The following is a 24,755-nucleotide window of genomic DNA, read 5'->3' as shown; positions in this document are numbered from 1 at the left end:
GAGACATCTTTGACGTTAATAAGTGCTTCTTCGCACTTGTGAAACTTACTCCGCACATATTTTTTATTTAATGTTCCATGCAAATTTTCTGGAAAATACTAATAATAATTTTTAATAATATTTAAAAAAATTTAGTAATGAAAAATTAAATATGTGCAGTTTTTCTGTAACTGCTCATTCATTGCATCCACCCTGTAACCACATTTTCTTGGAAACAAAAATAAAGAATGGTGTTTCCATTTGGGAATCGAAATATAATTATAAAATAAAGCTTACGATCTCATGAAAGATATAAGACAGAATAAAAAACAACAAAGACAAAAATTCAAATAATAAGTTTATTGTAATTAGAATTATTTCAGTATATTTAGTGTCGGTAAATTACACATTCACATCTTTGATACTGACAATGAATGTCAGAAACTGTAACCAGTTTTTCAGAGAAATTACATAAAAGAATGCTTTTTCCGTTTGGAAAAGTAAATATTAACAAAAAATAAAGCTTATGGCCTCATTAGAGGTACAGAAATTGAAAAAAACTTTATTTTAGTAAAATACGCATAAGTAGTCCACGTTGCCAAATGTGATAGCTAAGCGTTACTATGACAGTGGATGTTTTCGTCAATCACTGGCAGTAACTGTATATGTTTTTGTCCGAGAAATTCAAATATTTTTGAAAGGATGAATTTTTACTTTATTCGTATGGATAAAGATGCAATATGCCTGTCCGTATAAAAAAACACAATTACCATCTTTTCAAAAATTACCAAAATTATTCTTACCAAATATTAACCTTAAAATAATTTAATGTAATTAATGATAAGAAAACTAATGAAGTACAAAAAAATCAATTTCGCAATTAAAAATATTTTTATGACTTTTTTAACATTTTCTTATACTAAAGAATTTTAAATAAGCCCGTTTTTTACTATGGCGCAAGCGCAGTTGTGACGTCATTGGCAACTGTTGGCAACACTGGTTATTTAAATTACAATAGTTTGAACTTGCAGAAACAAATGAAGAAAGGACAATGGAGGTAGTGATTTCGCTAGTGTAGTATTAATTGAAGTGTTTTTTGAAAAAAAGTAAAATGAATGACGAAAATGTGTCTGTCACAGCGTTTGTCGATCCGGCGACGAATATGCTGGTTGTTAGGCCGGAAGACAATTTTTTGCTTTGCCAGCTTCTAAAATCCGACGGTAAGTAATAATTGTACATAACCTCAAAACTAAAAAATTTCTCTTAACGCAAACCACGCCATATTTTTAATATTGTTAAGAAATTATTTGATATAAAAAAAATTTTTTATCCTTTTTGCAGGTAGTTACAATTTTGAAATTAATTTTTTTTTACTTTATTTTTCATTTTGCATTTAATTTTTACAATGCGGGTAAAGTCGAAAAATGTTGAAACTATTTCAAAAAAATTATTGTACTTTCTGCAAGTAGGTACATTTTTGAAATTTATTTATATTTGCAAAATTTGGCAACTTTTTTGTATTGTTCTAATTAATAAATTTCTTCTTTATTATTTTAAAATGGGTTTTAAAGTTATTCTCGCTTTTCTAGAATTTTCATATTTTCATTTAATTGTTCATTCAATCAGCAGTTATGAATTGTGATTTGTCATTTATTTTAAGCTCAAAATTTAACTATCTTCTTGTTCCCTTTGTGTTTGATTACAGAAGTAAATATTTTGTTTAGGACAGTAAATAGAAAGTTTGCCTGTTACAGAAGTTTGTTTTCAAATATTCGATTCCATTTAAATAATTTGCGCCAAAATTTCTTTTATATTCAAGGTTTTATTAGATTTCAAAAATTTACTTCAGATAATTTTTGTAAACCAGTGAAATAAAAAATTTTTGAAGTTAATTCCAATTATTTGATTTAGGGTAATATTTGAAGATAATTTCAATTATTTCATGACATTCGAATCTAATTTTAATTTTTTTTATCAAATTGTTGTTGCCCTAATAAACAACTAATAATTTTTTTTATTAAGTTGGTTATTCACTTAAAAACCAACTTTATATTTATTTATTTAACAATAAAATATACAGTTTCTTGGAGATAAGTAGTCCTTCCAGGACTTCGCTGAGTCTTTTTTAAAAGACTATAAAAATACGTGCTATCTATATGAATAGCGACTAATTAATCTTAAGACACCTGCTTATGCATTAGTTTTTAAAGACTGCGCTTTTATCCCCACTCTTCATACTCTACACTCGCATACCTCATACTGTCGACACCTCCCCCTTTTAAATCATCAACAAAATTTTTTTTTTATTAAAAATTTGATGCAGGTTTCCTTCTAGGAGGTCTCGTATTCAACTCAAAATTCAATCCTCGCAGATTTTCGTGAGTTACTATATGTTCGGTTGAACCTCTGTTATTAAAACTACAATTCGTATAACAATTCCCCATACAATATTTTATCAGGTTTATAGTACCATGCATACATCCTATTTTATATATTATGTAAAGGATTACAGTTGCAATACTTGCATTACCTAAATATCCTAAATACTTCGATGCTTTTTCTGTCCAACTTTTAAGTCTCTCGTGTGACTTTATTTTATCTAACATCATTTGAGTATTTTCTATACTAATTTTCGCTTCTTTAATTCTATCTAAATCAAGAAATCTTGGAAGTTTAGGCAATTTGTCATTAATTAGTACTAAGTCATCTTTTTCAATATCTAAGTCTATTGTAATCGTATCTTCAAAGTATCTAGTTACATTTCTCGTCGACTTATTAAGTTCTAATTTTACATTATTTGTATATAGTTTGCATCTATTACCTATGATAAGAAAAGTTCCTATCTTTTTACTATTAAAATTTATTTTCTCACACATTATATCAATAACAGTTTCTTTAACAAATATACAAATATAACCTATTTCTGTTTTTATAAACGTTTCATCACTGAGTAGTAATGGAGTTTTTTCACAGTTTTTATTAGCCATTTTTATTAAATCCGCGTCACAATTTTCGGTTTGAGATATTATATAATTCGGTTGATTTCTTTTACATATTCTATAAGCTTCTAAAACATTACATTTTTGCAAATCTGTTTTGTCAATCGGTACGTATTCTGTCTTTGTTCGTAAGATACATTCGTAATTTGGTAAATATACCATGGATTGTCCATTGGATATTTGTTCTGGAATCGCTATGCTTCTAACAATTGTCATTTCTTCTTCATCTAAGATTGGTATTTTAATTATATAAAGTAAGTGGTGATTTTTTATTACTGTTGTAACAGCGCTGATATTTATTATGTGTTGAAAATTTCTTTCATCGCTTTCGATGTGATATTTAGTTCTAAATTCTTATTCAAATCCTTCAATCGTTTCATGTAATATTTTGGGTGTTAATATTTGAGGATGAATGTCCCGTGTTTTCCAAAATTAATAGAATTTATTGCTAGATCTATATCGTCGTTCATTTCTTTTATTAGTGTCTCGATTATTAATAATTTTTGTTGAATAAACAAACTCTTCTTATTATTATTTATTTCTATTCTCATTTGATTTAATGTATCGTAATCTGTTGAGTCGGTATCATTACGGTATGAATTTTTGTTTTGAAATTGTTATATTTTACAAAAAAAATTCAAAAAAAAATTTTGCATATAAAATTGAATTTTTAGATTTAGTTAGAGTTAGCTCTAAGAACTTGAACGATATACAGGGTGTATCAAAAGTACCGGGATGGTTAGTTGGATATCTCTTAAAGATTGAAGTGTTTGAAACAATGTCTGTTACAAAAGTTGTTTAGGATAAAAAATCCATTAAAGTACGTAATCCACAATCCGGCCCAAGGGTCCGTTTGGACCCTACGTGTAAAAGTTCAATTTGATATTATTGTAACACGTGATTTATTTGAATCTTAAACAAATGTAGAGCTTACAATTTTTTGTAAGTCCCAAAATTAATCACGTGTTACAACACCTATTTTTGTTTTAATGGCAGCTAATGCTTCTTATTGTTGATAAAAGTTTAATTTTAATTTTCAACTGAAAAGCAAATTTAAGGCTCCAACTTAATGTATGTGATCATATCTAGAAAACAATGCTTATGACCAAAATCAACTTTTCAGAAAAAAACGTTTAAAGTAAGTATGTCAATAGTGATGTTGTTACACTATGAGAAAATTACAACAAACAAACCCTGCGACTCAGGCAACAAATGCCTAAGTGTCTTCAGTAGTAGCATTCAAATTAATACGACTTGGGTATCAGCAGTCATAATTGGAAACTTCGGCTGTACTTGCCGAGTCTCAAGTTATAACTACTGGAGCCCAACCGATGAGCAAGCGCCTTGGCTTGCGATTATTGAGGTTAGACGCAGCTGAGTATGGCTAGTACTTGGATGGGTGACCGCCTCGGTGCTCGCTATAGCCCTGCTGTTTTCGCTGTGATCGAGATATATCAAGCGGGAGATTTGACGTCGAGGATATGTTTGTGCGTTTGGATGACTGTATAAATGTACATTCATAACTCGCCAGTCAATAAACCGACTGTATTCAGTAGAGGTTTTCCGTAGTTTCCCTCTACTCTGATAAAGAGAGGGTCAGTCAAATACGAATACTTCTAATAAAAGTCGGCTACGGACCGCAATTTGGGGACTTAGGGAATTTGGGTTTTTCAAAAGTGTGGTTAAAGATGTGGGATAGAGAGCTTAAAAACCTTAAAAAGGTGTACGCAAATATAAGTAAAAAAAAGAACGAAATTAAAATAAAATTTTGATTCGGTTTGGTAATCGAAACGAAAGTCGAATGAACTTTTGATTCGGTTTGGTAAATCGAAGCAAAAGTATTGTTGACTTCTGATTCCGATATCCTGATCAGAATCAAAATAAAGGTATTTTTGAATTTTGTTTTGATTCCGTGAAGGTCCTTGCCTAAAACTCGATACCCAAGAAGTTTTTTTTGACATTTATTACGAATATGAATTCAGACTTAGAAAATTCAAATGACGAATTCAAAATTGTTCTGTATTGTATTTTTGGGATTTTGATAAAAAATAAAATCTCAATTTTTTAAATTATAAATGGTGGATTATAAATACTATCAGATTTGCTTGAGAATTTTTCGGACTTACTAATTCCAAATTCAAAATTAGAATCGCAATAAGCGACTGCAAAACTATTAAGTGATAAACATCAAGCGAAAACGATCTATAATTTCAAGAAGGAAACTGTCATTCATAATCAATAAAATTTGTCAAACATTTCAACATATTAGTTGTACGATTGTAACATTTTCTGACTTTTTGAAGACAGAAATAGTATTCTATAATTTAATCTTAAAGATTATGCATAAAATTCAAAAATTAACACTCACGGTTCTTTCAATATTATATCATCTACCATTTACACAGAAAAAATTGTTCCAGTAGAGTGACAGTCTTCTCTTTAACAGCAAAAAAATCAATTGCTGCTTCTGCGTCTGTAAAGAAAATATATTTTCCTTCTCTATTCCCAGATAGCACGTAAGCTTGCAGCAATCTAGTGGCAAACTTGCCACGCAATATTACCAAACTTGCACGGAAAGTTTGCCGCAAGCTTTAAATGTCCCACCTAACCCAAGCTTGCATGGTAAGCTTGCCGAAAGATTGCAGTGCAAGGTTACTGCAAGATTGCACAGTAAGATTATCGCAAGATTGCTCATTAAGCGTGATCGGAAAGCTTGTCGCAAGGTTGGTGCAAAATTGCCAAATAATCTTGCCAATCAGCACAGAAGGTTGCAGGAAGCTTGCCATGCAAGTTTTCTCGGCAACCTTATGGCAAGCTTGGCGCAAGCTTGCGGAATAAAACAAAAAATTTTATGGGGGGAAGAAATTTATTTTTGTACATACATTCAGCACCAGTTCCTAGGAGGTCAATAAAATGTACTGCGCATCCGTAAGTGCTTGTGATTGCAAGTGCGCATAATGCTCATTTTCAATGCAGACTTCTGTGCTGATTGGGGAAGGTTTTTGGCAACATTGCACCAACCTTGCGACAAGCTTTATGATCAAGCTTAATGAACAATCTTGCTATTATCTTACTGTGCAATCTTGCTGTTAAAGACGGAAGTTAATTAACAAAAGCAAAAAAAAAAAAAAACTTGACGAGAAATAATAAATATATAGAAAGAATACTAATTTTTATTACTTAACAATTCCGCTTATTAGGAAAGCGTAAATGCTCTTCGCTAAAAAATTTTAGAATAAGGTAGTGGACTACCTCTCAGTAAATTATAGATTCAATAAACCCGGATAGACGGTATTTAAGGGAAAATGTTAAAAAGAAACATGAGACAAAGTAATTCAATGTGAAATAAATAAATAGAGTCAAATTAAATTAACCCTCAATTTATTACAAATTATTCTCAATGTATTTGTTTTATACATGCAAAGAAAGGTTTATTACAAAATTCAATAATTAAGCTACTTGACTTACGTCAAGTCTCACAAATATCAACAAGATAGATTCAAAAACATAAGAAACTGTTTTGTTAAAGACAATTATTTAAAGAGACTCACCAGAATTATAATCGTTACAGAAAAGTATCGTATTACTCGTTGTTTGTCACTTGATACTTAGGTATGCGGAAGTCTTCTCTTCTTTATTTAGTTATAATGAATTTCTCAATTAATTTTTATATATCTTCAAGACACTTGTATTTATTATTATTTAACACAAATCAACCCTTACTTGGGGATTAATTAATAACTTCAACCACCTTTTGTGGGACTTCAATAATATAATCATCCGCCTTTTGCGGGAATCAACACTACATCCGCCTTTGCGGGAAATGATACTCAACACTTGAACGAATACTGATCATTCGATCCCTACTGGCCGAAAGACCGACTATTTAAACTCCTTTTAACAATGAGATTGGTGACAATGATCACTCCCGATTCATGTAGAAGGAGAGTTGATTTTGCAACTGACTTCTCCTTATTTTCATGCAATTTCAACAACGTTGCATTTTTAACTGGGGCAGTGATACATTCAATCACCTACTCTACTTATAATTTTCATTAATATTACTTAATCTTCCAAAGGGATTAAGTAACTGTCATATATTGAAGACCCACATTTAAATGATACAATAAGAATTTAGATCATGTTATTATTTTGTAACTTAGTTCAATTTAACAATTCATTATAAATAAAGTACATGAAAAGACCTTTGGCATAATTATTAAATGATTTCGAAATAATAATTAAAATATTCACAATGAGAATAATAATGTGTGTTGTGTTTTATAATATATTAATTCGAAAGATGATTATGAATAAATAATGATTAAAACAATTATATAGTGACGGACATTCCGTCCCTAACAAATACCCCCCTTCTTTCTGGCTGACGTCACTTGGCAGCCTGTGTAGGTGTGATGTCATCGAATATAATTTTTTTTACAAAATTCCTTTCGTAGATATACGTTTTAAAATGTTTACAATTTATCCTTGATTATGAAAGTAGTTTGATGAATAGCTGAAATAAATGTTTGAACGAAAACTGATTTTTCTTTTTTTTTATATATATAATTTTTTTTAATAGTAAAATAGTTGTTTCCTCTTTTTTTTGTATTAGGAAGATTTTTAGGAAAAAGATAAATTAGTTTTCATATGTAAGAGAGTTAAAAAAAATATATTTGTTGTAGTTTTTTTTTGATAAAAAAATGAGACAAAAAAAATGATATATATTTGTTTCAGACAAATAAAATAAAACCAAATGAGCAAAATTATTTATATTTGATTGTTTCTTTTAAAAAAATAAAATCTGTACTTAAAAGAAATGCAATTAAATAATGTCTTGTAAGCAAAGATAATTTAGTTAATTATTTTGCCTTTTTAAGATAATTTTCTTGATCTAAAAAAAAATTTACCAAAAAAATAAGACCAAATTTAAATACATGGATATATAATAAAACAATAAGAAATAAATGGAGATATGAAAACACTTCGCTTACGTAGCAATTTTAAAGAATACAAATAAAATAATAAAGAAAGAAAAATGTGTTATATATGTATCTCCTTATATATCCAATTTTATTTATGTGCATATAATAAAAAAATGTTTACAAAAAAAAATGGTTACATTTTCACGATTTATAGATTTACAATTATTGACCAACTTAAAGTGGAAAAAGAAAACTTTTAATACACAGTCTATGAATATATTTAATATAAAATAATAATAAAAAAATTATGTTGGAGACTAAATATTAAAAAAAAATATATTCTCCAACCCCGTGACCCTCTTTTTTTTCTTGCTGTCGTCCCTTGACAGCCTATTTTTTTAAAATTGATATCTTTATTATTTCCAAAGTTCGATACCCTTTGTGGAATTTATTTCATTTCTACACTCTCTTTGTTTCTTATATATTGCGTTTTTATTTTTTGTATATTGCAAAAATTGTATTTTTTGTATTTATTGAACTTAATAATTCTGTCATTCGTTTCGCGATTCTCCTTCTATACTTTTCGTGTTCTTCTTTTTCTTTTAAATAAAAATTAGTGTTTAATTTAATTAAAAAAAATCATTTTATTAAAATGTCAGGTAGCACTTTGGAATATGATAGTTATATGCTTGCTTTGGAATTAGCGCGGAGTGGTGTGAATGACACTACGAGTTGTTTGATTTGGAAGCGTTTTCAAATAGAAAAACAACAGGTGGACAAGATTTTTGGTGGTCGACGCGGGTAAGTTGTTTATTTTATTGCCTTGTTTGATAAAATTAAACTATATCCATAAATAATTGATAATTAAATAAAATAAATTACTCTTGCCTTTTAAAGAAAATAGCAGCAAAATTCATTGTTTCCCCTTTTTTTTAGACTACAAGTTTTGATACCCGACTGGACAGATGCTATTTCCCGGGAAGATAATTTTTCGAGGTGGCCTTTAGATCTAGCCAGCATGGAAAAATCCGTCAAAAGTGATGTTAGTGACCCTATGTGGGTTCTGGAGTATCGTTGGTCTTGGGACCAAAAGAAAGATTCTTCTCGTCATTATTGGGCTCCGTCCACCTTTGTTCACCCTGCTCGATGTAATGTACCTGACACCGAAGTTATCGATGAAATTCGGGATGTGCTTGGCGTTAACGTTTACCAATAGTAAGTTAAATTTAAACTTCTAACAAGAATTCTTTCCTTTCTTTTTCTTTTAATTATTTTTTTAAATTTTATAAGAAAAATTTTATCTCTATATCTATATTTATATCTATTCCTTTTTTTTGTTACAGCCCTTATTTTAATTTGCCTGCTTATCCCCAAGAATTCGGTCCTCGTTTTTCAAACCCGGCTCTAGAGCTTGTATTTAGACAGATATATGAACCTGAGTGGGGAGAGGTGTCTTTTGTTAGAAGCGAGTGGGAGACTGTAAGTTTTTAATTGTTATTAGTAAAAAAAAATTCCTGTATATATCCGAATTATATAACCCATTAGAAAATATTTTGTTTCAGCGCTGGGCTGTTAGGCTGACTAGCTTTTGGCATGAATGCTGACTTTGCTAATTATTGTATAAAATATATGTTGATATATGAGGCAAAATTCCTGAAATGTCCGAACAAAAAATTAAAAGTTCTCGAATTTAATCCATACTTTTCTAAAATGTTGTTATTGTTAGTGAAAGTCTAAAAATCAATTATTATTTAATTTAATAAAATAGTTTTTGAATTACAACGTTTTTAATTTTTGACTTTTGAAAAAAAAATTTTTTTTCAATGTACAATATTTATAAGTAGAATGCATAAAAGTTAACATATATATAATGATTTTTAAAGCTTTTTTGACGAGCTACACGCTGTTAATAAAAAATTTTTTTTTAAATAACATTTGACCTTGAAATTCAAGGTCAAAATGTTAATTTACGTTTATCTCAAAATCGGATTTTTTAAAATTATTTTTAACTATCTCAATGGAAAGCTTGACTAATTTTCTACAAAATATGTAATTTTCAGAGTGGGATCTTTTAAAGTTTTTGAGATATTAATTAATTAATTAATTAATGTTTATAACAAATGAAATATTTTACAAACGAATAAAGTTACCGTAATTCTGAAGATAGTAATTGAAAGTTAACGTAATTCCGCATCCAACGAGCCCTATATGAAGTATTTTGGATAAGTAGATTGTTAATAAACAATTAGTTAACATTGCAATTGTTTATTAACAATCTACTTATCCAAAATACTTCATATAGGGCTCGTTGGATGTGGAATTACCTTAACTTTCAATTGGTAAGTTCAGAATTACCATAACTTTATTTGTTTGTAAAATATTTTATTTTTTACTAACAACAAGCATCCAAAAGGCCTATATGAAGTATTTTTGTTCAATTTTAGTTAAATAACAATAAAAAATGAAATATCTTACAAACAAATAAAGTTATCATAAATCTAAACTAACCAATTGAAAGTTAAGCTAATTCCGCATCCAACGAGCCCTATATGAAGTATTTTGGATAAGTAGATTGTTAATAAACAATTGCAATGTTAACTAATTGTTTATTAACAATCTACTTATCCAAAATACTTCATATAGGGCTCGTTGGATGCGGAATTACGTTAACTTTCAATTACTAACTTCAGAATTACGGTAAGTTTATTCGTTTGTAAAATATTTCATTTGTTATAAACATTAATTAATTAATTAATTAATATCTCAAAAACTTTAAAAGATCCCACTCTGAAAATTACATGTTTTGTAGGAAATTAGTCAAGCTTTCCATTGAGATAGTTAAAAATAATTTTAAAAAATCCGATTTTGAGATAAACGTAAATTAACATTTTGACCTTGAATCTCAAGGTCAAATGTTATTTAAAAAAAAAATTTTTATTAACAGCGTGTAGCTCGTCAAAAAAGCTTTAAAAATCATTATATATATGTTAACTTTTATGCATTCTACTTATAAATATTGTACATTGAAAAAAAATTTTTTTTTCAAAAGTCAAAAATTAAAAACGTTGTAATTTAAAAACTATTTTATTAAATTCAATAATAATTGATTTTTAGACTTTCACTAACAATAACAACATTTTAGAAAAGTATGGATTAAATTCGAGAACTTTTAATTTTTTGTTCGGACATTTCAGGAATTTTGCCTCATATGAGAGATTCTTTTTCAATCGCCCCAGCCCAAAAAGTCAATGTTCTGGGATTGGCTTCATACTTTGGTAAATTGCTGTCCTATATGATAGTAATAAATCCCTAAAATATAAACTAATTAAAAAAATATTTGTAGAAAGTAGAGGGGGTTGAAGTTTTGACGTTAAGGGTAACATTGTCATTTTCAAATCCGTTTAACTATGACAAAAGTTAATGGATTTTAATTTATCTATAATGAATTTTATTGCATTTTTCACGTACTTTTCAAAAATGTATACAAAATTTAAAAAAAAAATTTTTTGACCCCTTTTTTTCAAAATTAACCCTTATTTTTCGATTTTCACCCCTTCGGGAATTTTTTTTTGTTTTTTTTTTATTTTTATTGGAAAGCTGAGGTTTTTTCCTATGAGCTATGTAAATATGAAAGTGGGACAACAATAATTTTGTGAGAAACATAATATGAAATTAGGCGGTGCCTACCTAAATCCTCAAAGATGATCTCCAGGTAGGCACCGCCTACTTTAATATTCTGTTTCTCACAAAATTATTGTTGTCCCATTTTCATATTTACATAGCTCATGGGAAAAAACCTCAGCTTTCCAATGAAAATAAAAAAAAAAAAAAAAAATACCCGAAGGGGTGAAAATCGAAAAATAAGGGTTGATTTTGAAAAAAAGGGGTTAAAAATTTTTTTTTTAAATTTCGTATACATTTTTGAAAAGTACGTGAAAAATGCAATAAAATTCATTATAGATAAATTAAAATCCATTAACTTTTGTCATAGTTAAACGGATTTGAAAATGACAATGTTACCCTTAACGTCAAAACTTCAACCCCCTCTACTTTCTACAAATATTTTTTTAATTAGTTTATATTTTAGGGATTTATTACTATCATATAGGACAACAATTTACCAAAGTATGAAGCCAATCCCAGAACATTGACTTTTTGGGCTGGGGCGATTGAAAAAGAATCTCTCATATATATATATTCTTATTATTATTCTCATTTTATTAAATTATTATATTTGATTATATCTTTTCTCTGTAAATATATTTTGAATAAATGGTATATAAAAATCCAAACATATAAATAAACGGAAACAAAAATTATCTATCTTTTCTTTTTATTTGTGTTGTACTCATTTTTCCTTTTTTTCTGAACTTTAAATGTATTAATTTTCCCAGAATTTATACTTTTTATTAATATCCGTATTTTTTTGTTTTAAATTATATTGCACAATTTGAAATCTAGTGCTAATTCTTAATATTAAAATGAAAAATATGTAAGCGTTTTTTTTTGTTTTTTTTTTAATTTTATATATAGCTTCCCTTTTAGTTTTTAATAATTAGCTTATTTATTATTATTGTTATATATATATATATATATGATTTTTGTTTTGTTTTTATTCATCGTTAAATTAAAATTAAAATAATAATTTTATTTTAATTCGCCTGTTTTACCCATAATAATTTCATTACAAGTAAATTTTTGATTCTTATTAAGTATTTTCTTACGTTTTGTACCCTGTTTTTATTTATTTTAGTTGTTATTCAAGAGATATGGTGTTAGATGTATATATACGACATTCTATCAATTCCCCTTTTTTATATATATATTGAATGGTTATGTTATCTTATGATCCTTTAAATGTAATTCTTTCTATAAATAACAAGTGTTAATATTATTTATGAATTGCATTATATCTTTTTAGTTATATCTCCCTTATGAACATTTGCTTTATTTACAGGATTTTATTTTTATTGTTTGATAGTCACAAGTTATTACTTCAAATAATATTAAAAAAAATGTCTAATTCTTCATAATATATAGGTTAAAGAATTTAATGAATTCTTACGTCAGGGCAGATTATTACTTTCCTTGGTAACCTGGGCTTAGGTGTTTCTGGCTTTGGTGAACATGTTGCTGTGGTATTACTGGCCCTGGCTTCGAGAAGGTATCATTTTCACACAAATTTTTTTCTTAATATGTTATATTATACAAAAGTAAATATTGTTATATTATAATACTGTCAAAGTCCATTGCTTATTTTCTACAAATATTGACTTTACTAATGTTATATTATACAAGTACAGAATTTTTAAATGTTATATTTAACAAGATACATTTAAAGAATTTTCATTTGTTTATTAAAATAATGAATGTTATTTTGAAATCTCCAACTTACAAAATAAATTTTAATAAATTAATAATGTTTTGAAATAAATAAGTATATGTTATAAATTAAAATAAGTAAAAAAAGCATTAAAAAATAAATTTAAGTTAAAAAATATTAATAATTCTTTAACACTGAAACAAATTAATTTCTAAATGAGCTTTTTAAGTCTTTTAGTAAACATTTTTTATATGTTTTTTTGTTAATGTTTCTTACCATTTCGACAATTCTAAAACTTTTAGAATTTATTTCTTTCTGTTATATCCTAAAAATACGTTTACATCCAAATCAAGTAAAATAATCGACAGTAAGTTTGAAGATATTCCTCAGACTTCCAACGAACTACTGTTAACAGAAAGTCTGCTAGTTCAAAAAGAAAATAGAGATTTTTATATTCATCATGAACTACCACAATTTCATCAGACATTCTTTAGACAGAAGTGCGTTTAAATAAATAAAGTCTGAATATTGTATACAGAAATTCTGTAGACTGTTTTACTTAAAAAATAATTAAGTTTATACGAGGGGAAATTCGGATACACTTTAGCTTCTCCTAGAACATAATTAAGCCCTCTTTTCCCCCACTTATTTATATATACACTGAGAGACCTTTTGGACTGCAGCGGAACAAGGTAAGTGACAGCAGCGCCACAATGGTTTTGGTGTGCGGCGGTACAATTTTGGGATCGTGACTGTCCAAAATGTTGGTGAGTAGCTCACCGAAGTTGTAAGGACTTTTTGGCAGACACGCCCCCAAAAATGTAACGCAGCAGCCGAAACGTATAGTCTCGTAGCATACCCTATCATGGTCGGTGAGTAATAATCGTAAACTTTTTGCTTTAAAATGTGTTGACTTTGCTCTTCAAATTCTTTTTCCAGAAGCTTTAGTTTCTCGTCTGAGTCTGATTTTTTCCAAGAAAAATAATTGTTATAATCTTCTTCTACTATTTTATTTCGTCCCAGATCTTTTAACATTAATGATACATTTTCTAATTTTAGTTCCAATTTTGAGTTGGAAAGATGCTTGTATGAATTTTCTTTAATTTGTAAACTTGGAAGTTCTATTGTATCTATTTTAAGGATGCATTCTCTAGCTATGTGAACTATTCCTATTCCATATAATGTATATAATTCTGGCTCATTATTAGGACAGTTTAAATATACCATTTCAGTTTTAATAAGTGAAAATAACCAACTATCAGATGTAATCAGTGGTTCCCATAATGGTCGCTGATTGTTGGTGACTCTGATGTCGCAACTTTTTAAAGTTTTATTATTGAGTTTTCTTCACTCACAACTTGGTACAGATAGAATGTCATAAACTCCATGCATATAATAACATATGTATTGCTTATTTAATTCACGACAATTTTTAAATTGTTCTTCGTCTAAATAAAAATAGTATCTTTCGTCTCCTGTTATCGCAAGATATTTTGAAAATGGTAAAATGTATGCTCTGGTTCCGTTTTTTCCTGATTTTTGTAAGACTGGTAACTCGTGCATGTTATACAGTGAATATATTCTTTCTTCTACTAAAGGTATATCTAGAGTTACTATTAAAGGACCCCGTACGTTTTTCATGGAAAATGGCTTTCAGCCAATTTTTCTGAAACTTTGTAGTTTTGTAGTTTAAGGCCTCCTGAACAAAAAATGTTAATGGCAAAACTTAAAATAATGGACAGTTTTTTTGCTACAATGGCTCAAAGTTAAAAAACAATAGCATTATGGGCATAGACTTTTGTGAATTTAAAACTTTTAAAACTTAATTAAATCTGCTTAAAACTCGTTACTCGGGGGTTTTTGGGGTCGCTGATTACAAATCCGAGTTTTGTTTTTTAAAATTCAAAATGGCGGATCCAATATGTCGGACTTTTAGTTCACCTGATAATGGGTATCATAAGACATGGAAGCAAGGACATCGGACAATGCAATAACGTCTGAGTATCTAACGAAGGGAATCCTGGGTCCAAGCTGGCGAGGTGGTAATACCCAATTATTTCCTAATTACCCTTGACACGGATTAAGATAATGAGATGAACGGTGTTAAAAATTCTAAGAAATACTTGCAGGGTAATAAAACGAATAAGCGCTTAGCGAGGGGGCGGTAACCGGTGACACTGAAATGTAGGGAAAGTAAAGTCTTGTTTGTGCAATTTTATCTATATGTGCTAAGGTTATTTCGTCAATGGGTATTGGAAAATCCAAACCTTCTAAATATTTCTTTGCTTCAGTTGCTATCGTTATTAATTGCTCATCTGTAAGTAGTTTAGGTGATAGCCGACCTTCTTTAGCTTTGTACATGATGTCTAGTGTTTCACATAAACTATGTTCGTAAATAGTTATTTGCCTATTCCAGTTATCTAATATATTCCTAATGTTTTCTAAATAATTTTCATGGTTCAACTCGTTTCTAAATTGTAACACATTCTTTTCGAAGTCTTTTAATTGTTTTCTCACTTCCTGTGATTGGTTATGTTGTTTTTCTGCTATATCATACATTTTGTGTAATTCAGCCCTAACTACATGTGTTTGTTCCCCCATTAAATGAGAGATATTGCTCTGAGCTTCATTTAGTTCTGACATTGACGATTTATAATTTTCTCCTTCTTCGTAGGTTAACACTCCAATTGTTGGTCCTAATAATTTTCCTATTACTCCTATTAGTGGTGCATTTCTTTTGTTAATTCTTCTATTTATAATTTTTCTTTGTGATGATTCTGGGTGTTTCAAACCCTGTATGACTCTTTGTACTTCTTTCCAGCGTAACTTCAGTATTTCTAATTTATTTTTGAGGTTTTCGGTGGCCGCAAAATGACTACAAGTGTTACCTAATATTTTCATACAGGGTTCCTTGGCTTCTGTTATATGTTTCTCCAATATTGGCAATTGATCTATAAAATCTTTCATATCTGGAACAATGGCATTTCTCCAAAATCCTGTTGTCCTTCTTACTGTAGATATTCTTTCATAATATATTCCTACCCCTTTGTTCATTGGTATTATTGTTATACCCGTTTCAACTGCTTGAACTGCTATTATGTTCCATGTTATGAATATCAATATCCCTTTTATCTCGAACATAGTTCTGTAACCGAAATTTGTAGTGGTTTCTTTAGTTAATTCTACTTTTGAATAGTTAAATTATATAGCAAAAAAAAACTTTTTTTTTTTTTTATTCTATGTCTAGTTTTGCTAGTCTATCGGCTTCTTCGTTGCCTATTATACCGCTATGCCCTGGTTCATAAATAAATTCTACTTGGGTACCTTGTATATTATCATTTAGCCTATTGAATATATCTTTACTGACAACCGGTTTTTTTCTATTAGTTTTCCAACCATTTTCCTTCCATTTTGGTAACCAGTTTTGATAACCATCTATTGCAAATTTCGAGTCAGTGTGTATTCTGACTCTATGTAGTCCTAGTTTTTTAGTATGCTTATTGTCTTTACAATGGCTTCTATTTCTGCTCCATTGTTTGTTTGTTTTATTTTCGGTTTTTCGATAACATTGAGCGGGTGTTGGTGATTAAACCATACTCCTATTCCTGCTCTAGCTGAATCCTTACCATTGGACTTACAAGCCCCATCTGTAAAAACGTGTATATAATCTTCCTTGTCTCTTAAGAATCCTGCTTCATCTTCTAGTCATAAATATGCTTTTTTTACTCGATCTTTATGTTTTCTAAACCGTTTTCCTTCCGCATCACACAAAATTAAATTATTATTTTCTGTAATTGAGACTACTTCATAGGGTCCGTGATAATAAGGCTCAAATTTTCCTGCCCTGACATCTTCTTTTACATCAACCACATCGCCTATTTCTATTTGTAATGGCCTGGCTTGTTGATCGTATATTTCTTTTGATTTTATTTTAGCGTCAATAATATTTTTTGCTGCTAGTCTTCTGATTTCGATTAAGTGTGTTATAAGTTCTTGCACATAGGATTCATAAGTTGCTAATTTTTCTTCCGTTGGAAAGGCTGTGGGAATTCTTGCCCTTTTTCCAAATACCACTTCATAGGGTGTGAATTTAGTTGCATTATGAACTGATGTGTTATATGCTAGCATTGCAAAGGGTAATAAACGATACCAGTCATCGTTTGAATTAGCGTAGTGCCTAATGTATTCTGCTAACACAGCATGGCTTCTTTCTAGAGCACCATTTGTTTGTGGATGATAAGCAGTTGTAGTCACTTGAGACACCTTAAAAAGTTTAGCTAGTCTCCTCATTAGATTGCTAGTGAACATTCTGCTCCTATCTGTTAAAATTGTCTTGGGTGCTCCATATATGGAGAATAAATGCGTTGCTAGAGCATGAGCTATTGTTGTTGCACTTATATCTGGGACAGGTATAAATATGCAATATTTGCTTAATTGGTCCTGCATTGTTAATACGTGACAATTCCCATCGGCTGTCGTGGGTAATTTTCCGACAGTATCTAAACACACTTTATCGAATGCTTCTAAGGGTGTGTCCGTTATTAGCATTGGTTCCTTATTTTTGGTTCTGACTATTTTTCTTTGAGCGCAACTTCTACATTTTCTAATGTATTCTGTAATGTCCTGCCTTAATCCAGGCCAAGTGAATTTTTCTCTAATTCGCTGATACGTTTTATTCACTCCTTTGTGTCCTGCAATTAGACTGTCATGATATTCGGATATAATGTTTTCACGATATTCTTTTGGCGGTATATTTATTGTGCCATAACATAGTTTGATTTCAATGTCACTGTTGCAGAAAATTTTTACTAACTTTTCCCTGACCTTTTCACCCCAATCGTCTAATAAGTCACCATAGCGTGACACCCTAAATCGTTTTATCCCTTCTTTTATCAAAATATCTTTGAGATTACGTAATGCGAAGTCTAGCTCCTCTTCGTCCATATTTTGATCGTATTTTTCTTTTACTATTACTGTAAAAGTTCTGTATTTTCCTTTTGGCGTAATTAGCACTTGTCCTATTCTTGGTTTGCTACTTTTTATTTCTGCCAAGTCTATTCTTCCTGTCGCTATTAATAATTTAATTGTAGGTGTAGTTGGCTGTGCATCCGCTGACATAAAATGTACATAATTGTCCCTATTATTCATTAATGGTCCCCTATCATAGGTTAAAATGTCCAATCTATCTAAATGCGTTTCTTTTTCTTCATGATTTATATTTTGAAAAGGGGGCTTTCGAACGTCGATGTAAGGCATTGATATACCTAATCCTAACTTAGGTTTAAAATCTGTGTTTCTTGCATTAGGGCATTCATTTTCTTTGCCTGTAATTATTTTTCTATGAACCGCTCTTTTTTGCCTATTGTCTATTACTGTTCCATCTAGTTTTACTTCTCCTAATATCGTATTGGGTACGAATGGTGTGGATTGAGCATTCAGTCTCGTATTATGCATGGGTGTGTCGAAAGTAACTGTTTTCTTACTACTGATTGTGTCTCTTACTAAATTACTCAAATTTCTATTTTTTATCGTGTCTCTTGATTCACTTGTGTTTGGCTGATTTATTTGTTCTGAAATCTCTCGTAAATCAGCTATAATTTCATTTATTGACCTAACTTCATCTTGCTCTACTTCAACTTCATTAATTACTTCCTCTTTTTATTCTTCTTGATTCTCATTATTTTCACCAAATTCGTCGTCCCAAAAATATGTTTGATGACCCGCCATTGATAAATCAAAACGCTTAATTGATTCTTTTATACTCTCTATCATTTCTTTATCATTAATTTGTCTATTATTATTGGTTTCGCAAATTGTTGTGTCTTCCTCATTTTCTTCTTCTGACGTGTCTACTGGTGGGCTCAGGTATATTGCGGTTTCCTTGCTTGTAATAGGTTGCTCTATTTTATTAGTGTTGTTGCTATCACTAGATTCATCGTCTGTATCTTCCGCATTCGTGTCATTTAAAGAAGGTAACACACTGTGACTTTTTCGCAAAATTGGTATATCTTCTGCTTCCACCCTATTTCCAGATTCCGTGTTTGATTCGTCGCTTTCTGAAATTAGCCTATCATAATTAGTTTTATCCTTTTGCTCTAGCGTACTAAATTAGTATCAGATTTGACACTGTTTCTGAAATTGTACTGCACTCCTTTTTCTATTTTTTTATCGCCTACTTTGCTTGTGGACGGGACTGCCCTATTTTTTTCTAAAAGATTATTTAATACTTCGCTGGCTCTTTTCTTATTTTGATTAGCCGCACTGCTAATTGGGCACACTTGTATATTATCTGAACATTCTTCTATTTCTTCGCTAGAGTTTTCGCTGGATATCGTACTATCACTAATTTCTTGACTGCTAGTAAATTCTTCTTGTGAGTTAGAATTTATTTCGCTAGGATTTTCCGATAATCCTCTTAACCAAATTTTTCCTGGTTTACATTCAAAATGGTACTGATAATCTTGTAATCTTAATAACCATTTTGTCATGCGTGACGTCGGTTTTCGAGCTTCGTTTATTATTTTTAGTGGTTCGTGATCGCATGAAAGTACAAATTTTCTTCCGTATAAATATGGTCTAAAATTTTCCAAAGCATAAATAACTGCTAAACACTTTTTTTCAGTGGGTTCATAATTTCTTTCTGCTCCTATTAAAGTCCTAGAAAAATATGCAATAGATAGATCCATGCCATCTTTATTCTGCGTTATTACTGCACTAATTGCATGTTCGCATGCGTCTGTTGTAACTTTAAATGTTTTTGTAGAATCGGATTTTTACATAACGCTTTCTTTAATGCACGTAAACTTTTTTTTTCATCAGAATCCCATTTGAAGATTTTGTCCTTTTTTAACAATTCGTATAAAGGTTTAGCAATTTTTGCATAATTTGCTATAAATTTTCGATAATAGCCTGTTATTCCTAAAAATTCGCGAATCGTTTTCTGATTTTTCGGTGCTGGAAAATTTTTTATCGATTCTATTTTCTTAGGATCTGCTTTTATTCCATCTTCTCCTACTAGATGTCCTAAGTAAGCCACTTCTCTACGTAAAAACTCACATTTTTAAGGTTGTAGGGCTAGTTTCGCATGTCTCAATCGTTCTAATAAGCGAATAATAATTTTATCATGTTCTTCTAATGTAGACGAGAATACAATAATGTCATCTAAATAAACGAACAGTTCTGGCCCTTGAAGTCCTGTCAGAACATTATCCATCAATCTTTGAAAAGTTGGAGCTGCGTTTTTAATACCCATAGGCATTCTTTTATATTGATAGTGACCTCTGTCTGAAGAGAAAGCTGTTTTATGTTGGTCTTCTTCTGCTGTACCAATTTGATGATACCCCATAGCCAAATCAAAGATTGAAAAATAGTTAGCGCCTCCTAGCCTTTGTAAAATTGTGCTAATCAGGGGCATTGGGTAGCTGTCCCCCGCCATCTTGTCATTCAAGGCGCGAAAATCGATTACTAATCTGTATTTTTCATTACCCTCTTTATCTGCCTTTTTGGGCACTATTAGAACAGGTGAATTACAACTTGAATTAGAATTTATAATCTAATCATCTCCATACATTTTTGCTAATAATTCAGTCCCGGCTTTTTCATATTCAGGAGGTTGTCTATATTGTCTGCATTTTATAGGCCTATCATCTGATAATGGAATATAATGTTTTACTAATGGGGTGACTGGTAGTTTATCACCAGGCATTAAAAATCTATTTTTGTCCTAATCGTATCCATTTTTTTACGTATTTAACCTCTTCCTCATTTAATTTTTCTAAATCCATTTTCTCAAGTATGCCTTTAATTCTTTGCTCTTTACTATCTTCAAAATTTTCCTGTTGATTGTTAAATATTGCATCTTCGTTGTCAACATAATCGAAAGGGTAAAGCTGTTGAGGATTTATGGCTACTTCAATATCTTTTTCCGTCGTATTTATTGCCATAATTCTACATTTACCTTTTCTTTGTTTGACTAAAGCTTCTCCTAACATTAGACCATCTGGCGCTTCTATCCTAGGTAAATATCCTTCTTTTAGGTCCTGGTTAGTAACTGGAATATCTATTACTTGCCTAGTTCTGGCTTTGATTCGGAAAAGTCGTGGTATTGGCTTAACTTCTTTTCTCAAACTATGTCTAGCATCTTGCGATTCTTGATCTATGAATGGAATAGGTTGAACCGGCCTAGACGCAGTTATTAGAGAATTATAAAAGAAATTTATATTAGCCCTTTCTTCCCTTAAATAAGGTCTACCTATTATGCCTTCTGTCTTTACCCCGAAATTTGGTTTTACCACATGAAAAGTATATTGTTTGTCGAATATCATAATTTCTACTGTGCCTAAAGTATATACTTTATTTTTCGTCACACCTGTCATGTAAGAAGCTTCTGAAGTTTTAACTGGAGCATCAGGTGTTAATGCATCTGATTTTATAATATTAATGTCCGCTCCTGAATCCACAAAAAAACTAGCTTTACCCCCTACTAAATAATTTCCTGGTAATTTTACTGCCGGTGACTCAGTTACTACTTCGCTTATCTTGAAGATGACGGGTTTTCCTGAAATCTCACAGTTGTCGGACGCATTTGTCTGTTCGAGCCCATCGTCGCGTCTTCTCGACGAGCTAGTTCCCAGTTTAAAGACCCATTAGAATTATTTCTTTACATTTTTGCTACTCTATTATTGGAATAATTCCTTGTACCTTCATTATTATAATCTGTGGGGTATCTGTTTTCCCAATTTCCTTTAGGTCCATTTGTATTATATCGGCTTTCAGTAGCGTATCTATTTGGGCTTTGATACCTATTACCCCAGTCATTTCTGCCAGAATTGGGGTTGTAAAGTCTAGCATCATTATAATCGTTACTACGTACTGCATTATCACACTGATTTTCGCCATAATTATTTCTACCATAGTTTCTATCATCCCTTTGATTGTATCTTGGTTGATTATTTCCTGAATCTTGGAATCTTCCCCTTCTAGACCTATTTCCGCCATTATATCTATTTTTTCTCTTCTTTCCTCATAATTTCTGTAACCCCTAAAATCATTTTGTTCTCCCCATTGAGGTTTCATGGCTCCTTGTCTATTATTGTTATAATTAGTAATATATGACGAATAACCCCCTGTAATCGGTTGCAGTTTTCTTTCTTGTGCCGCTTTTGCGTATTTGTATGCTTCTTCTAAATTTCTAGGCGCACGTGCATCTATTGCGTTCGCAATTTCATCTGGCAACGCTTTAACAAAAGTTTTTAATGCTGTATGTTTAACAACATTAGTTGTTATTGCCTCTGTGTTAGCGTCGAACGTAGAGCGTAGGGCTGAACTTGCCCCACTAAGTAGTCTCAATAATAATCTATCATAAAGGTCAGGTAAATTTTCATTCCTGTACAATTTCAAATTCATAATTATTGCATAATACACTTCAAACGCTTGTCCTGGTGCAAATCTTTCTTTTAAAAGCTCTATTATATCAGTTAATCTAGCAAATTGCTTGTTGTCTGTACAGTCTCTCGCTGGACCTGTTAATTTTCCTAAAAACGAAGTAATTAACGTTCCTTCATATTCGGGGGGAAATTTCGAGGCAGCTACCACTACATCTTGTATAAAATCCTTGACCGACATGTTCTTTCCATCATAAACCTTTATTTCCATTAGGGCATTTTGTATTGTTAAGCTATCAGCAATAGAGCGAGCCGCCGCGATACCTGCATTTTCTTCGACATTTGCGACAAATGGTCGCTGCAGAGGTAAAATTGATTGGAAACCTAAATCTGTCCTGTCCCTATATAATTCGGCTACATTTGTTGCATTGAAATTTTCGCGTCTATTTTCCGCGAAAGGATTGTCAATATATCCTTCATTTTCATTACCGGATTGACGTCGTTCACCGTTTCCTTCCCGATCCGTCATGATTATCTCTCAAAAAAAAATCTCAACATAAAAAAAAATCAATTCTTTTTATTAATTATATCTGGCAAAAATCACAGATATTTATTTTAAAACTTTTAAAATCTGTTTATTTTCATAATACTCGTGAAATAAAATAAACGTAATTTCCTAATTTATTATTTCGAAATAAATGCCCTTTAAATACTCGTATAACTCTGTAATACGACCCGGTTTCTTATTGCATATTTTCTCTACTCTTCAGTCGCAAAGAAATCTCACTCAAACGATTAAAAAAAAACTTTGTTTAAATTATTAGATTCTTTTTATTTAAATCAATTGTAAAATAAAAAGAAAATATATTCTCGATAATTTTTTTTTAAATTCTTTTATTAACACATTAGGACTTTTATTTTATTTACCTTATTAATTTAATTTCTTTCAACTGTATACTTTGTCAACTCAGCACTCTTACTGTGACTTGATGCTCGCAATGTTTTGAAATATGATTAACGCACTAACCCTGTAACCTATCTATAGCAAGGTCGTTTATTTCTTTTAATTAATCAAACGTTTAATTACCTGTCATGCTCAAATTTTGCAATGATTGTGCTAGTGAGCTGTAATTGTTTTCTGAACGCGTATCTTTAACTTTTTCTTTTCCGACGAATAATTGTCTTTTTACGGCATCAAATCTTTCTGGACTAATATTTCTTCTAGCTAAAATGTGTGCACGAAGTTTATGTTGTCTTTCTAATTTATTTTCTTCGCATTTAGAATAATTATACATTTGAAATTTTATATTCAAACAATAAAAATCTAACTCCTGTTTTGTATACTTTTCGTGATTTTAATCCTCTCACTTGCCCAAGTGGCTACACACTTCCGGCAAGGTTAAGTCGAGGAATTTTTACCGAATTTTTAGAGAAATCAGAGCTTGCCGAATGTAAGGGTAGTTACTGTGTCTCAGTTCGACGTTAGCGAACCAAAATAAAAATAACAAAAAATTCTAATCGCGCACTTGACAAAAACCCAAACAAAAAAAATTTTGTCTGAAAAATAATACATTAAAACATGGAAACAATAAACAAATATTTCAACATCAATTCAATTTCATCATTTCTTTATCACACTTTGCTTCAAATAATTGAGGCACCCAATCGAACAACCGGTCGCGAGCTCGGGTCGGACGCTCGGAAGCCAGTCAGCGTACGAAAATGTCAATAAAATTGAAATTCAAAATTTTAATTTTTTAAATATATTACCTTATAAACAAGTTGTAAATTTAGATGTTCATTACATGAACATTTTGCTTCCTCTTTACGATCAGCAAAAAAATTTGCTTCCTCGTGGAGAAAGCAAAATTTTATTGCCAAAATGTGGATTTTTGATTTTTTAACTTTCATTAATTCTTTAAATTTACCTCAAATGTATATACTTTATATATATCGATCGATTCGTCTTGACGTAAGGAATACAATTATTTCATATATAAACTTCAATTTAAAAAATCACAAAAATTTAATAGCCAAAATGTGAATTTTTGATTTTTTAACTTTCATTAATTCTTTAAATTTACCTTAAATGTATGCTTTATATATATCGATCGATTCGTCTTGACGTAAGGAATACGATTTTATT

This window comes from Leptopilina boulardi, unplaced genomic scaffold (genome assembly GCF_019393585.1).
Source record: "Leptopilina boulardi isolate dan_hultmark-lab unplaced genomic scaffold, ZJU_Lbou_2.1 LbouV2_120, whole genome shotgun sequence".
Classification (NCBI taxonomy): Eukaryota; Metazoa; Arthropoda; class Insecta; order Hymenoptera; family Figitidae; genus Leptopilina; species Leptopilina boulardi.
The sequence above is the reverse complement of the archived record's forward strand: the minus strand, read 5'-3'. Positions refer to the sequence as shown.